The sequence below is a fragment of the Pogona vitticeps genome, chromosome 15 (genome assembly GCF_051106095.1).
Source record: "Pogona vitticeps strain Pit_001003342236 chromosome 15, PviZW2.1, whole genome shotgun sequence".
NCBI classification, from domain to species: Eukaryota; Metazoa; Chordata; class Lepidosauria; order Squamata; family Agamidae; genus Pogona; species Pogona vitticeps.
Window position 1 is genome coordinate 9,190,010 of NC_135797.1, and position 17,532 is coordinate 9,207,541.

The 17,532-nt window shown below is 45.6% G+C and overlaps 1 long non-coding RNA gene across 3 annotated transcripts; it reads left to right on the forward strand.

The window, feature by feature from the left end:
• The first annotated feature begins 297 nt into the window (after positions 1-297).
• On the forward strand, positions 298-17,071 carry LOC144584863 (uncharacterized). Of its 3 annotated transcripts, none has more exons than XR_013539336.1 (4): positions 298-3,701; positions 4,088-4,549; positions 5,087-5,205; positions 15,794-17,071. It is a non-coding gene; the product is annotated as an uncharacterized LOC144584863 (long non-coding RNA). The 3 variants fall into 3 exon arrangements; XR_013539335.1 differs by lacking the exon at positions 15,794-17,071 and adding an exon at positions 5,823-8,100; XR_013539334.1 differs by lacking the exon at positions 15,794-17,071 and having other exon boundaries at positions 5,087-5,516.
• Positions 17,072-17,532: the final 461 nt, after the last annotated feature.

The following is a 17,532-nucleotide window of genomic DNA, read 5'->3' on the forward strand; positions in this document are numbered from 1 at the left end:
CAGAGACCCTAACGGGGCTTTTAAGACATTTAAGGAGTGGTTTTAACTGCTAAACACACCCACACAGAGTGAGCTTCCATGGCTGAGCAGGAATTTGAACGCGGGTCTCCAGAGTCCTAGTCCATCATCACTCTGCCCACTGCACCACACTGGGTATAAATCCAAAGCTACCTGTCTAAAATTTGGCACACGGACTCACCTCTCGAGGGTTTGTCGTGGCTCCAAATTTCATGAAGAGCTGTGCAAAAAATCAAGACCACATAACCATTTTGATTTCCCAATGCATTGATTCCACCATTTTGCTGGTTACTGCAGTTCTAGGGCTGAAATCAAATTGGGTCAGGTCCAGAACACTCTGCGTTGAATCAGAAGGCCTGGCAGGTCCTCCTAACCCAGGTCAAGTACACAGCCCTAGGAAGAATATCTAAGCACCCTGATGTTTAGACATCGAAAGCCACCTGCCATGATTTTGTTTAATCCCCTTTTGAAGTTGTCCAAACCAGAGACCATCAGTAACCTTGGGGTTGCAAATTTCCTTAGCTGCTTATGAAATATTTCCCTATGAAATATTGATTCAGCCTAAAGGGGCGGGACTAAGAAAAGAGCAGGGCTGCGAGTAAGAGATTTGAATCTCAAAAAGACCAGGAGAGCTGAAGAGGCAGGAGCTGCTGTTGCTACTTGGACTGCTGAGGCTCTCGCTAACTTAGTCAAGGGTTCTGAAGATTCTCCTGGGAAGAATTATAGGGACCCAACCCAGTTGAGGAAGATAGATTGGATTTTAGTCTAACTTTGAAATCGAACTTTGCACCTTCTAATGCAACTCCTGCATTAGTCTTGTTACCAAGGCTTTGGATGCACAAATTGTTGTGTTTTGTTGTTACAGTTGCTCACGTTGTCTGCTATATAAATGCAGTTTTGTGAATTTGTGTTTGCAAGATTTATCAATAGTAAGCAAATAGCCTCATAGACCTTGAAAGTGTTAAACTTACTATGCCAAGCAGCCATTGCTTTTATTTCTGCTCCGCCCTGCCTCTAGGCAACACTCCTTTCAGTTCCCTTTACAAAGACCCATTTCTGGAAAGCAGCTGGGTTTGGTTTGGGTATTGGCAGAAACATACCTGGTTTAAAATGGCAGGCTAATTAAAATGGTAAATTTGTCCTCCCTCCCTCCCCCCAGCAGCTTTGTTGTTGTTTAGTCATGTCCGACTCTTTGACTCTTCGTGACCCCATGGACCAGAGCACGCCAGGCCCTCCTGTCTTCCACGGCCTCCTGGAGTTGGGTCAGATTGATGTTGGTCGCTTTGATGACGCTGTCCGGCCATCTCATCCTCTGTAGTTCCCTTCTCCTCTTGCCGTCACACTTTCCTAATATCACAGTCTTTTTCAAGGAGTCTTCTCCAAAGTAATGGAGCCTCAGCTTCAGGATCTGTCCTTCCAGGGAGCACTCAGGGTTGATTTCCTTTAGAACAGATTGGTTTTATCTCCTTGCAGTCCAGGGGACTCTCAAGAGTCTCCTCCAGCACCACAATTCAAAAGCATCCGTTCTTTGGTGGCCAGCCTTCTTTATGGTCCAGCTCTCACTTCTATATGTTGCTACTGGAAAAACCATAGCTTTGACTATGCGGACTTTTGTTGGCAAGGTGACATCTCTGCTTTTTAAGATGCTGTTGAGGTTTGTCATCGCTTTCCTCCCAAGAAGCAGGCATCTTTTAATTTCATGGTTGCTGTCACCATCTGCTGTGATCATGGAGCCCAGCAGCTTACCATTCTATAAAATGGAACAGTGGTCAATTTGGAAGCACAGATGCTGATTGTGACAGTCCCTATACCCACCTCACCCAGGCAGGGAGTTCAGAAATGCAGGCTGCTAGATTGATCCGTGTCCATGATAACTGAAGAACAGGTCTTTTGTAAAGTTAATGGCTCTTGCTGCTGACTTAAGACAAAATTACTCTCAGATACAGCGTTTTGCTTCCCAGCGCTGCAAGACTCTCTCTCTCCCCCATCTGCTTTGAGGACTGCAGCTAAACTGAGAGGGAACAGGGAAAGTGGTGGAGACGTCGTAGCTCGAACTAGTAATAAAAAAAATCCTATGGCTTCAATCCTATGATCTACTACGCATCAGGACAGTTTCAGTAACCCTTCAAAGCATGCCATCCAGCTGGATCTTGAAACAACCAGTTCTAATCCCCGTTAAGGCAGGAAATCCCCTGAGTGAATGTAGCCCTGTCATTTTGTTTGTTTGTTTGTCCTACCGCGCAAGATTGATGTAAGGATAAAATGCGGAGGAGAAGAGCCTTGAGTCCATTCAAGGAAAGGCAGGGTGTTAAACAAGCAAGCAAGCAAACAAACAGGTTGTTTAATGCTGCTAAAGATGTATGTTGTGTTGCTTTACTTGATAGCTTAGAGGTTTAGGTATCTGGCTTCTGTTTCCCTCTCCTTGGGAGGGTCTGGATTTTATGGATTCCCTTCCAGCTCTTCAGCGCTAAGATCCTCCTCCTCCAGTTTCCACTGACTCAAAAGCCGAGGTGACGATGGCGCCTTGCTTGAATATTTGTTGGGAAAACACAACTATCTTGTAATATATACGACCAACAGCTCAGCAGCTCCGAGCCTGAAACCAGGCCGTGCCCGGCTGCCTCGGTTTCTAAACTGGGAGAAAGGGTGCCCTTCCTAAAGGGTGGAACGAAGAAAAATGTCGAGGAAGGGTATGCATGACAGGGGGACTTTCACAGAGAATTGCTTTCTCATTGGTTTAAGTAAATCTTTAGGGGTGAAAACCTTACCACCCCTGCTCTATACAACAGCCCTTCAGGCCTTCCTGAAGGGCAGAAACCGGGTCTATAATTTACCAGAGGAAAAATGAGCCTGTCACACATAAATTTGGAAAAGGTGAGGCATATCATTCTGACCTGGGTTTTTGAGCACAACCTTTAATTATTGTGAGCTGCAGAAAGGATAACAGATGGGCCGAACACTCTAAAAAAAGATGCCCTGCTTTCTTTTGCCTGTGTTTTTTATTATTCTTATTTTGAACCATTTCAGCTTGAAGATAAGCCAGGCAAGAGCTTGTAAACGTTGCTCGCTCTCCTTCCCTCCTCCTTCCGGAGCAGATGCCCTTGGGAACGAAGCCTTGGCCTCGCTGAAATTCTTCCGGTAGGCAGGTCTGAACTAACAGGGCTGAGAGGAAAAAGGGTAGCTGTCCCGGCCAGTCACGCTGCAACCATTTCCCTGATTTCTCACTTCTTGGGCATCCCCGGGTCTGCTGTCCTACTACTGAACATCTCTTTTGAGTCAGCACCGCCAGTGAGTAGGCAGAGATGGGGTTTCCCTCGCTCCACCCGCCCCGGGGGCCTGATGTGCTGTCATTTGCTCAAGTTCCCTGGCAACCCGTCCCAACGATTTCAATATTTGCTTCTGTTATGATCCAGTATCCATCGCAACCACGCACTGTGCAGTAGCAGCAGCAGGAGGAGGAGAAGACATAGTTGAGTCCCTCCTGCTTGGGAGCCCAACGTTGTGGTCTCTCTAGGACGTACCAGGAGCCTGATTTTGCAGGCTGTGCTTTTCAGAGACCACACGGCTGCCTCGGCAGACCTGGGGCAACAGAGAAGCACGGTGTGCCATGACTTCTTGACAGGGCAGAGGAATCCTTTGATAAGAGACATCCTGATGACTCCGTTGGGGAGGATCTTCTCCTGGTAAGATCCACCACGAAGCCACGTTGGCTTGGCTGCCTCTTCCAGAGGTTCAGCTGGAGGCTCACTTCGCCCAGCCACCCCCTCCTCACCCACACTGAGGACCTGTTTCTGTCTGAAGGACAGGCTAAAGTCAAGCTGGAGGATTCACATTTCTCTCTTTCTTTCTCTCCCCCTCCCCGCTTTCTTCCCTTTTTTTGTTGCAGTCCTTCCCCCCTAAGAAACCACAAACCACAGCTAGCCCTATTTCCAGAATTGCACATGCTTTGCGCTCTTTCTCTCTCTCTCTCATGTCCGAATATTATATTAAAAGCAGAAATTTGTCAAAATAATTGGAATTCAGAACATTCACATGTTTTTATTCCTTTCTTTTTTTTTTCTCTATACAGGGAATGCTGCTTTTCATGGGGGAAGAATGAGAAGAACCGTACTAAATAATTCACTCTTTTTAAAAACAACGGTCCAGGCGGTTCTGAAACCTTTATGTTGTTAGAATGACAAATGTCCTCTGTTTAAATCCATTTTGATTTGAGCGTGTTATGGACAGAAACGATTCTTTTTTTGGGGGGGGGTAACACTGGCAGAGAATCAAAACCCAACTTAGCAGCTATCAAGGCTGGTGGCATTTACTGGCATCCTTGGGAACCTCGTTAGGGTAACCAGAGTCATCGGCCCCTGACTCTCTTTTAAGCCTCCCCCCCCCACATGCAACACCTGGCAATTGAGGCTAGTGGCCATCATTTCACACAAGGGTCCCTAAAAATAACCTTGCTCTTTGTCCTTCTCTCAGCCCTCCAAGATGACTGTAAGGATTCCAGGAGCCCCCCTTCCAGAAAGGGGTGGGGACAAGGGTAATATTCTTCTGATTTCCTAATTACTTGAAGGCCACACCCCCAAAAGGGTGTGATTGAAAGATTATGGGTGGTGTTTAGCAATTTAGTAGTTGTTTTCATTTTGTTTTAGACTACAGTACTGTATATTTATGTTTTAATAAATATACAGTACTGTATTGTGCTCACTGGAAGGACAGATCCTGAATACCCCTGAGTATTCGAGACCTAGAAAACCCTGGAAAGGATAGCCATAACTTGGAATCTATTTGATGGCACACAATTGTTGTTGTTGTTGTTGTTGTTGTTGTTGTTGTTGTTGTTGTTGTTGTTGTTGTTGTTGTTGTTGTTGTTGTTGTTGTTGTTGTTGTTGTTGTTACTACTATTACTATTACTACTACTACTACTACTACTACTACTACTACTATTATTATTATTATTATTATTATTAGCAAAATTACATGTATATTCATTAACATTTTATTGTAATAACTGTTGCTTATATTAATGTTTAGATGAAAAGCCAAAGTCACTACATTTTGTCCTTTGCATCTCTAGTTTTAAACGTTCGGGGAGCCAACGATGCGGAAGGCTTGCATCTTAGACCATGCAGAGAAACTGCGAGTCAGAACGCACAAAACCGGGTCTTGCAGAGTGCAAGACAAACAGCCCACGTGGTATGAAGTTATTTCTTCAATCTGTAAGGAGACAGTGTGTAAATTGCATATTTAAAAACCTTTTCTTTGCTACTCCCAGGCTGGCTTTGAATCTCGTTGCCAAGTCTTCTATCAGATACTAACGGGGTGCCTGGCTTTGCTCTGAGATGATAAGGCGGGTTGTAAATGTCCCCAAGTTTTAAGGGACAGCAGGGTGAAGAATACAATATCATTGAGGTTTGCCCTAATATGATTGATAATTAGGAATCCCCTAAACTCAGTGAAGAATATGAGCGGTTGGTGTTGATTTTTCCCATCTACAACGTTCCCCAGTAAACCACTTTCTTGGAATAGGAAGTTTAGGAAGTTTGTTTGTTTCTAATCTGTCCTGCGTTGAAATATTTTAGATTCGCTGGATTCCTTGTTCTTGTTAATTTCTGCTGTTTTGGCACAATGACACCTCAAGGGGAAAAAATCACTTCTCCCAAGGTTCTCCTGCTCCAGTATAAGAGTGAGATAAGATGCTCTTTGGTACTCTCAAGGTCTTCGAGGTTGCAGAAAATGTTTGTGCAAAACTAGTGCCTCACCAGACGTTTCCTACAAACATTAATCTTGCCAGTTTTCCGTTGGATTACCAGGGTCAAATCAAGTTAGCACGTGGATGGGAGACCACCTGGAGATATCAAAGATCTGCAGGTGGGGCTGGGAAAGAATCCTACCTATAAAGCCTTGGAGAGCAGCTGGTAATCGGAGTTAACAGGAATGACCCAGATGGACCAACGGGATGGCTCAGCTTAAGATTGCTTCCTACATTCTTGTTTCTTTGGCAAAGGCAATCTCCTGTAAAGAGCAGGCACAGAAGATCGGGAGATTGGTCAAAAAAGACCAAGTAACCCCTCTAACGCTTCAAGTTCATCAAAGTCTGTGGAACAAAGCCAAAACTATTAATCAAAGGGCCTTATTTGTGCCAAAGCTATTCTAACAAATGTGAAAGCTCTCATTGAGGCCAGCAAATGAAGATAACCTGTTTTCCCGAAAAGAAGACCTAACCTGAAAATAAGTCCTAGCATGATTTTTGAGGATGCTCGTCATATAAGCCCTACCCCAAAAATAAGCCCCAGTGAAGTGAAACCCCCGCCCTCCACTCTTGTGCAGCAAACAGAAGAAGAAGACAGGATTGTGTTTGAGTAAATGTAGATGGTTGTCCATGAAAAAAAAAATAAAACATCCCCTGAAAATAAGCCCTAATGCACTTTTTGGAGCAAAAATTAATATAAGACCCTGTTTTATTTTCGGGGAAACACGGTATCTCCCCTCCTGGCAGGTGTGGAGGGAAAAAATTGCAGCTTCTCACTCTCGGCCGTGAGAATGAGACAAGTGAGGATTTACATTCCTAGTTTGGAGGCACCCAAAATACAGGTGTGGGAGGCGGGGGGGTGCCTCACCCCGGCTGCCCTGTAATTATAACCCTGCTCCTCTTCTCTGTCTTACACCTTCACCATCTCCCGTCCCCACCCAAGGAATCCAAGCATATCATCAGGAAAGGAGGCAAGACTCAGCCTGTCTAGGACAGACAGAGGGGGGGGATTGTAGAACAGGTTTGTGTGCTGATCTGGAGTCGGAGAGAAGGAGGGGAGAGGCTGCCCTCCCCATCCTCGAACAGGGGTTCAACTGTTCGAAGAAAGGTACCATCTTCTGCAGGCCAGTCACAAACACACAACAAGGGGAAGATCCTTGGAACTGTAGTCTGAAAAAGGTAACTTTTCCAACCTCTGTCTGGATTTCTGGCAACGTTTTTTTGCTTGCAAATTAAACTGAGCAAGTGCCCCCAAGCAACGGGAGGCACAGATGACTCACGTTGGCCTCTGCAGACAGACAGGCAAACAGGTCTGAAACAATGAGGACTAGTCACTGTGGCAGAATTAATGGCAAAGTTGGCTTCAAGTCAAACGTGTTTATTCTTTCTTTGCATGGGCTGATGTGACTCAGTCTCAGTGCCAGCCTTCAGCATTCCAAACCCGTAACATGGAGTGGAAACACACAGAGAAAGATGCGCCCACATGGATTGCACCATATATTTGATTGCATGATTAGGAGCACCCCAGAAAAAAAATAATGTGGATGCATCCATAGCAACTGTTGCGCCAAAGCTAGGCTGTGCTTTTTGCAGTGTCCCACAAGTGTGCACACATCGGCAAATCAAGGGAAGGTCTGGCAAGATGCAAGACTCCCAACTTAGCAATTCAAACTGCTTCCAAATAATTAGGAAATGCATGGTTTTACCAATCAAAAGACCCCATGTAGTTCTTCTGGACATATGGTGAGAAGACAAGAGTTACCAGAAGAGACGATAATGATGGGAAATGTTGAAGACGTAGGAAAAGAGGAAGACGTAACATGGGATGGAGTGAGTCAAGAAAGGAAGGCAAAACAGAGCTGTCTTTCTATGAAGTCAAATGATTTCTGAACCAGGCAGTTAGTGTTCCAGAGGGAGCATTTGGGTTCCTGGGTGGCCACATTGGCCCCAGTATGTCATGTTACTGACTCCTGGCCTCACCCAATATTAGCTATTACAGTGGTGCCTCGCATAACGAGCAATCTATTTTTTGGGATCGCTAATGTGATTGCATTGCGATGTTTTAATAGCCTAAACATCGCATTGCGATGATCGATAAGCGTTTCGCTTACCGATCTTCGCATTGCGATGTTTGCGGAACAGCTGGTCGGCGGTTCCAAAATGGCTGTCGGGTGCCCAAAATGGCCACCACAACCATTTTTGCGTGATTTCCTTGATTACCGAGGCGGCGAAAATGGCGGCGCTATGGAGGATCTTCGCATAACAGTGAGTTTTCGCCCCATAGGAAGTTTAATGTGTTTCTATGGGGTTCCCCCCCCCCGCATTGCGATGTTTCCGGATAGCGACAATTACAGTGGGGTCTCTACTTAAGAACTTAATCCGTATTGGAAGGTGGTTCTCAAGTTGAAAAGTTCTTATGTTGAATCTGCATTTCCCATAGGAATGCATTGAAAACCATTTAATCCGTATCTGCTCTTTTCCATCCATAGAAACTACAGTGGAACCTCAACTTAAGAACTTAATCCGTTTTGGAATGGTGTTCTTAAGTTGAAACGTTCTTAAGTTGAAGCAAAATTTCCCATAGGAATGGACTGAAAACCAATTAATCCGTTCTGGCTGTCTTTTTGTTATGTAGAGGTGCGTTCGTACATTGAAGCATTAGTTCCCATAGGAACTAATGCAAAGCTGGTTAATACGTACTCTACCGCTAGGGGGAGAATTTTTTTTAACCTAAGATGACCTAAGGTTGAAAAAGAGCAGGAAAGGTTTTTTTTCCCTGTTCTTATCTTGGATTTCTGTTCTCAAGTAGAAGCAAAATTTAGCAAATGGAGCTGTTCTTAAGTTGGATTGTTCTTAAGTAGAGACGTTCTTAAGTAGAGACCCCACTGTAATCCGGAACGGATTAACGTCACTATGCGGGGCACCACTGTATTTCTACCTGCAGGTTGTTGGGAGTTTTTACAACCTCGCAAGCTGCATGGAGAAGGTGTGATTGGGAGGAACCTTTTCTGGACTGGGGTAACTGTCAGTCTATCCAGCACTAATCACTCATTCCTTCCCTGCCTCTGAATTCAAGGAGAGCATGGCCTTTTTGCTCCGTTCTTTCCCCCTCTCTAGAGTCTGTTGAAGTCTGTTGTTGAAAACAGTCGTGGTTTGTTAGCTCTCTGTTTTATTTTTTTTTCTATTGTAAGTAACAAAATCTTTTTATTCTTTCTGTTACTAATGTCTCAGAGTGAGTTGTCGAGACTGTAAGTGTCAGTTGATGAGAAAAAGGGGTGGACTGCTCCGGGGAACTTGAAGCTATTCTGCTCTGTGAATCCCTGCACTTCTATTGCACAGCTAGGAAAGATTAACCAACATTCAAAACTCTGTAACACAGATGTCAAGGATCTGAGGGACAGAGGGGAGGTTGCTCTCACTTTCGGCCTGACCCATTTCCACCGGAGACCCTGAAGCGCAATTGGCAAAACATGCGCTTTCCTTCTGAGCAAAGGTGCACACACACCTGAGACATACTTTTTGAGGGAAGAAAAGGATCTCACTTCGGGTTGTTTGGTTTGTTTGTTTAAGCTACACCTCTCTCCTATTTGTCGTTTGGGGAAGCGATAGGGCAAGGGAGCCTGACCTGGGGGGGGGGGAGGAAGGTGTGCCCTGTTTCTGACTTTACTGGACGTGTCGCATGGCTGAGGCCGCCCAGGGAAGGGCACACGGCCCCATAAGAGAAGGTGGGGACGGCTTTGGGCACCTCGCGAAGTGGGCGAGGGAACGGAAATGCGTGATCTGTGCCAATGTAAGCAAAGAGAGGAAAACGCCGTTCCTGTGGTCGGAGAGCGCATGATCGTTGTTCATGGGCGGAGGCATTCATTCAAGGATGACTGCGTTGTTTGCTTGCCTCCGCTCCTGCTGAGGGTCCCTCCTTACCTTCTTGCAGCTGCAGCTGAGCCTGAAGGGAGACCCCATGTATCTTCCACACGCGCCCCCCCCCATGCGCCACCCATGAAGGCCTGGGGAGGGAGTCACGCAGCTCACAAGTAAAGGCTAAGATTCGAAAGTCTTGCTTCCCCAGAGGGACAGGGGCTTCTTCTCTGCTTGCCAAAACTCAAAGGCCAGCGACCGCCATACGTGGGATCAGAGGGAACCGACAACATTATTCTGTATGTGGTTGCTCACCCCTGTTATAAATGTTGGAGCCCCTCTAAACGACAGCAAACTGTATTTTTTTTTTCCTCCCTGATCATGATAGCTCAGAGCCAGACCTAGCAAATGTGGCAGAGCCCAGTTGCTATATTTTCAGCATAATTTTATTTATTTATTTATTTGATTTCTATCCCGCCCATCTGGTCTGGTCGACCAAATTTTTGAACCGTCCTCAAGGGCAGCCCCATGTACAAACTAAAGTAGTCCAGACTGGATGTTGCCAAAGCGTGGACAGCGACAGAGAAATGTTCAGAGAGAAAATCCTGGTTTAAAGAAAGGGCACCGCAAAAAAGGAGATTTAGGGACCTGGATGCGGCCAATCTCTCCTTAGCTGTGCTTGGACAGAGAGCATCTGAGCATCAGGTGTACAAGTCACCTGAGTATTGACTTCCCCACTCCGGTCAGACATGTTTAAATTATATATTTATATTTTTTCCCCTTGAATTTGGCACTTGGACATACCAACTAGAAAATGCAGCTTGCAGCGAATCAGTACTCTCTTTATCCCCCCCTTTTTTTTTTTTTGGGTGACACACGTCTCTCCACCCCACCCCATCCCGGAGAGGGGTCAGTGGCCATCCTACCTGGTTTGTGTCTGTACAGTATGTGCACATTCCAGGGCTTGAGAAAGGCACCTGGGGGGATACAACTAACCAGAAACCCATGCTTTCCTGCGCTCTGTGCTTTGTGCAGGATGCATCCCAACGCTGTCTTCAGGGCGCTGCAACCTTCTGTTCCGGAACTCCCAAGATTCTGCACGGGGATAAACTAAACATCACGCATTAATGATCACGGCCCTTTCTTCCTTCCTAAATGGGAAATAATGACGGCAGTTAAGCTGCCTAAATGCTTTGAAACCCAATAAGCAAGACAATTAAATGAGAGCATAACGATAGGCCAAAGCAAGCCAAAACAAGGGCAGGACTGTAAGAGGTAGCCAGCTTCTGACAACATTAACTGTTGGAGTTCTGTTTACACCTTTCCCTACTGTCTGTAGTTTCAGGGACTGGAAGGAACTTTTCAGGACTGGGGTGATCTACCTAGCATGAACCAATTGTTCCTTCCAGGTTTTGAAATTCAAAGAGAGTCTTGTTGCTGAATGTTCTATCCCTCTCCCCCCCGCCATCCCCATGGGTGGCAGTTGTTTGTTTGCTGTCAATCTGTTCAGTTGGTTACTAAGTACAGTACCGTATTTTTCTGTGTATAAGACGCCCCCATGTATAAGATGCCCCCCCCCCCCACTTTTCTAATCCAAAATGAAGAAATCTAAGTGGGGCTTAGCAAGTGTAGGGGGAAAGGGATCAAAGCGCTGCAGGATCACTTTGATCCCTGCTTTCCCCTCCACTTGTTTTTGTTCTCTCCTCAGCTTACTTCAGTGTATAAGACAACCCTCAATTTTTACTCTAAAGATTTTAGGCAAAAGTATAGTTTTATACACGGAAAAATACGGTATGTGTGCAGTAAAGAAAGTGGCATACACACCTCTGATATTTCAAGAAACTATAAGTAGAGAAATGTTCCCTTTTTCCTGCAAACGTCTCAGAATGAGTTACTGAGAGTTCAAGTGTCAGTTCATGAGAACAGGCTGGACTTTGAAAAACTCATAGCTATTCTCTGTGAGTCTCTGTACATCTACTGTGCAGCAAAAGGAATTTTATCCGGAATTCAAAATTCTGCAGCATGAACTGTGGATGCACCATCCACCAAGAGGTTCTGCACAGCTGTTGTTGAAATCCATGGAGACTGGTGCACACCTCAATGGGTAACTGGTCAGAATCATTGGGAAACTCTTTATCTCCCAGATTTCCCTCAGTAACATGCCGCACAGCAGCATGACCCCATGCCCTGGTGCATCAAAGCCAGTCCACAGGTACATATGATAGCCTGGCCGGGGCTCAGAAATCTCTCTTCTCCCCCTCACTGCTTTTGGCTGGAAGTTGGAAGACAATAAAATGTGGAAGTGGGAGAATTTCTCCAAAATCAAAAGAGGAGGACATGATGCTGGAAAGTTCAGGAACAACGGCATTAACCCAATCAAGTAACAGCTTCCTGTTACATTACTTTTGAACGTATCTTGGTTAAACGTCTCTAAATCCCCTGAAGTAACAGATTTAATTTAATTTCCAATGTAATTTATTTTCATTTCAACTCGCCGCTTCCAAATGTGTGTCTCGAGAGAAGACTTCATTCAGGACTTCTTTTAAAACATTTTGCTTACTAAAAAAAACAGCCAAAAAAACCCCATGCTCTTGAATGAATTCACAGAGGCACAATTTATTGTTTTGACGTTGCCTCTTATGCGTTGTTGCTGATTTTGATTGTGTATGTTTTGCAACAAATGATGAATGACGTACAAAACAAATCATTTTTGTAAACTTAAAAAAAAGAGAGAGACAGAAAAATGTATTGCAGTTCCTTTCAGATATATGGTGGCCTAGGTTTCTGTGTGGATGCAATAATCCGATATAGGAAGAGTTCTCTTCTTTCGGTATGTAGGTGTGAATGCACAAATACACATATGCACACTCCCAGGGTGAGGGAAAGAAAGACTAACCACCAGGGAGGCCGAAAGGCCAGCCAGAGGCATAATCTGTGACACTTGTGTTGAAATACAAGAAAAGCCTAGGGACCATTTTTAGAGGACGGGTGTCTGGTGATAACACAATCTTCCCACTTAGCTGAGCCCATACAGCAGACTCTACAAATCACGCTTCTGATTAAGTGGGTTTTCTTATCCACCAAAGCTTCTGTGGCAGATAAATTGGTTGGTCTTTCCGATACTACAAGAGTTTTATCAGCAAGCCTTGAGTCCTAAATGGAGACAGTCAGGGCTTGGTTGATAAGACCCCCTCGAGGCACCTTAACGGCTAGCAGGTTTATCTGTGGCAGAAGCTTTTCATCTAAACCGGAGACCCTTTAGAGCTGTTAAAAATTAGCATATGAACATCTGGAAGATGGCCTGCTAAGTATGCTTTGGGGCCTGTCTATCCTGGTATGCCTTTGATCCTTGCATAGAGCTGTTGAGCTTTAAGGCAAGAAAAAGAGGGGGGATGATAACATAAATGTTTTCTGTGTACAAAGGGGGCACGCAGAAATTTCTCGTCCTCTCCCAGGTGGTTAGAATCCAAGAGGTCATTTGCCGAAGTTTAAACCGTAAAGGATTCAGAACAGATGGAAGGAAATACTCATTCCACATAGCACATAGGTAAACTGTGGAACTCACTGCCACAAGGTTATGAAGCCTAGTAGTGTCAGCAGAAGTCTCAGGGAATGGCTGTGTCCTTTGGGGTCTGAAGGCAAAGTAATACAGTGGTGCCTCGCACAGCGAGGTTAATCCGTCCCGGATTAACCCTCGCTGTGTGAAACATCGCTGAGCGGTAAGAAAAAAGCCATTGGAATGCATTAAACTTAGTTTAATGCGTTCCAATCGGCTGATTTACTCACCGTTCAGCGAAGTTTTTCAATGGCCGGCAGCCATTTTCGCGCCCTCCCCTCGCTTAACGAGGGTGCGAAAATGCTGCGCGCGGCCATTTTGGCTGTTCCGGTGGCCATTTTGTTGCCGCAGAACAGCTGATCGGCGGGTCGCAAAGTGAAGATCGGTAAGCGAACCACTTACCGACCTTCGCTCTGCGATTTTCGCCCATTGGGGCCATCGCTCTGCGATCGCATTAGCGATCGAAAAAGCGTCACCGTACAGCGAATTCATCGCTCTACGGTGCGCTCGTTCTGCGAGGCACCACTGTACGGCCATTGAAGACCCTCTGCACCCATTTCTAGGTTGAAACCAAGCTCATCATCTCAGTTCAAATGTGTGTTCACAGATCAAGAGTATGGCATGCATCGTTACATGGCCAAAAGGAAAATGTCCCCCCACCCACCCCGCCACCCAGCTGTGGGTTGCCACAGCTCTGTACTTCTAAGATGACGGTGATGTGGTCATGGATTTTGGACCTTTTAGGTTTGATTTGCACCCCACTCCCCAGCTCTGTCAGGCTCAGCCTGAGAAAAGCATGCAGAGTGGAAAATTCTGGTGGTTTTTGGAATATGCTTGGCAGTGCATCCCCTAGGATTTTCAGATTTTGTTTGGACTACAAATCTCATATGTTTCCGCTGTGGGCGTTCCACCTGACAGGCCGACACCTCACTGTGGCTCACATGGAAAAAAGGCCTAGCTAGGAGGGCCTAGTCCTGCTCCAGCACTTCCTGTTCAGAGAGGAAGCTGATCTTCTGCAAGCTGGGAGCCTCCTTTCTAAATTATGAGAATTACGTCGGATAATGTTGGGTCATGTAGTCCCCAAAAAATCTGAAAATCCCAATCTCGCTTCTCTTTCAAGAACTGTGTTCCTGCTCTGGATTCTGTCCAGTGGTTTCCTTCAAGCAGATCATTCCGCTTCCCGTCTCGCATTCACATCTCCAGATTTTGCATTTTATAGACTATGTCCTCTTGCTACTGAGTCCTCCTTTTTTTTTTCTTGGAACGTTTCATCCTTTAGGTTTCATAATAAATGAAAAAAAAAAAGATAGCAGATTTTTAAAAAAATTAGGTGTTCACACACGCATGCAAATCTTGGCATTCCCATAAGCGTGCCAAGCTATTATCCTGCCTACTTTTGCTTTCCAGTAGCTCTGTTTTGTCTCTGTCTCCGCTGGCATTTCTCCTACAAGGTCATTATCAGACGGAGGGATCCGTGATGACAAGAGGAAGCAAGCCTCCATGGAGAGCCACAAGCTCTCGGCTCCTTAGGGAGAAGGAAGGCCGCCGGAGGGCTCGGAGTCAACGCCTCCAACGGGACCCCGCCGGTGGGGCAGGGCCTTTCCCCGAACAAACCACTACCCAAAAATGAGCCAGTTGGCAGCTGCTTGGTGGGAGGAAGTGAGGCTTCCTGGCAGCAGAAAGCGAAGCAACTGGCAGGCGGTGGTGGAACTGGGAGGCAGAGGCGGGCAGAGAGGGGAACCGGAAACCGGGCTGGCCCTCCCAACACCTGCTGAATTGGCACCTACGCTTTGCAGAAGCAATGAAGGGAGCAATGAATTTGGGAGGGTTTCTTTTCATTTAAAAACAAAAGGTTTACAGTATTAGGCAGCCTTGTTAATTCTGCCTGGTCAGGAAAAAGGCAAGACCTGGCAGGACATCTGGCTTGTGGGAGACAATAGTCTTTTCTTGCCTTTTGGACTCTTTCTTGGTTTTATCTATACTATATCAAATCCTCAGGTGTCTTTCAGGAGTGGCCCTTAGGAGTTTTAAAAAACGACAAGGAAACCACGAAGGCACCTTTTGGGTCTGGCCAAGTTGGGTAAAGACGACAACACTGGCAAGGCCTGAGATGCCAAGCAAAAGTTCGGCTGCTCTGAAAATTAGCGTAGAAGAAGAGGAAGAATAGGAATGGCCAACATATCCTAGTTAAGTGATGGGACAGAAGAGAGGCAAGACTAGGGTTGCCAGATGTCAGGCAAAAGGAGGACATGTCCTCCTTTTTAGCCTAATGTCCTCCGCCAGGCAGGCAAAGATAAAAAACTTTAAAATGTCAGGCTTTTGTATATTTTATAATTTTGGATGGGAGGGGGAGAGGGGGAGGGACCCCCTTCCCCCTGGCTTTCCCCACCCCCACCTGCCCGCCCACCCCCAGTATTTTGCAAAAAAAAAAAAAAGCCTCCATTGAATTTATTTTTAATTTTTAACGTGCCTGTTTCTTGGTCGGTTCACTAAGAGACATTTATTGGCAGCTATTGAAATAAAATTGTATTGATTGTGTATTTAATCTGGAATGATTCAAATGAAACATTCAATATGTCCTCCTTTGTCCTGCTTTTTGTCTTTCTATGTCCTCCTTTTAGTACCCGTGTATCTGGCAACCCTAGGCAAGACTGAAGCAACTTCAGCCCACTTTTTATCCTTAAACAGGGCTTCACGAACCCCACGGAAAAACGGCCGAAAGAGCTGGGATCCCCCACCGTCCAGCCATTCTCCATGGACTGATTTTGGGCAGAGCAGGAAAGACCTGGGTTTGGAAGACCCAGGTTATGCTTGCTTTTTAAAAGGATGATGGGAGTTGTAGTCCAATCCATCTGGCTCCTGGAGGTTTTCCCTTCCTTAACATCCCAGTCTTCAATATAATGGGCAGAATCCTGTTGCTGATTGTGAATCTCATCACCAAATCGCTGCTCATTAACGAGATGCTGGTTGACTCGGTAGGCGCGGATCTAGAAATGCAATTTAGCACCTTGGTTAACGAGGAGCAATATGCTGCTAAATCTACTTCCTGCATGCACAAATAAATTAGCAGCAGGATTCCAGAGATAAATCCCTTTCCCGATAATGAAGGTAAATAATGACAATAACAACAACAAATGCCAACAGCAAAGTGTTCTAGGAATCAATAACATAAATTAATCAAACAGTAGATCAAATTGTGATGAGGTTGGGCTGTATCTTGCCTTGTAGTCCAGCACTGAATTAAAAACAAAACAAACCAACCAGCTTCTTTATAAATTCATCTACCATTGACTATGAGGCGTCCTCTCTCTGATCCTTGTTGTAACTCTAAGGTTTTCCCCATCTTTTTTTTCAAATTTATCTTTGCTGCAAGGCAGGGTAAACATCTGGTGTTTGAAATCATGCGATTCCTGGGCTCCACGGTGATTTTTCGTGTTGAGAAGCTGCCTGAATTGCTGGTGGAAGAGTATGTGCGGCCTGTTCCCCCGCCCTGTCTAAGGAAAACCTTCTCAAGTCAAAGCTTAACCCAACTCTGATTGTGTGTATTTAACCTCGATAAGAGTATCCCAGAACAAATTCTTCTAATCCAGAAGAATGCAACGCATGTCAATTGATGGCTGGAGATTAGTTGGAGCCTGGGGCAGACGTGACTCTTCTTTCCATTCCTTCTGGCCTCCACCAGCTCCCCAACGCTCCTATTTAAATCTCGGCTGCAACGTTCCCTGCCCATGTGCAGAGTGCCCTCCTAGGGTAGCCGTGCATTCTGCTTCTTAGAAGACAATCTTACATTTCAAAAGGTTTTCAGAGAAAGGTGGCCTCTGTTCAAAGAGCTTGTCTTGTTGAAAGAGAAGGAGAACAAGAGGAGTGTGGAGCAGGGGCCTTGGAGTCGTCTACCCATGCTTCGTAGCAGCTAAGCAGACGCTGAACTGTAAGCACAGAGGCCAGCTGGGTGACAGTCTTTCCCACGTTTGCTCTGTCTGGATCTGCCCTTAGTTAGAAACAGCTTCCAGGAGGTCGGCATTATGCATTAAAATCAATACCAGAGGTTTCTCTAACTAAGTTTAGGGTTCTCGATCTTCCTGCACTGTTCTAAATGGATGTCCTGAAATACTGCACAGTAAGGATGAGTCGTTTCCACATGGTAGTCATAAACTCACAGCACAGGCTCTCAAGACCCACACTACAGGATGTCCAGGGGGATTTTGGGAGTTGTAGTCCAAAAACACAACAAAGGCATAGCTGATCAGAAAAGAGAGATGCTTCTGCCAGACTCCGCGCATGGATTCTGGGATAAATGCAGCCATACGGAGTGTTTTTGCTGCCAGTGGGTGTCCAAAGCCCCACCCGTGTGGATTTCTGG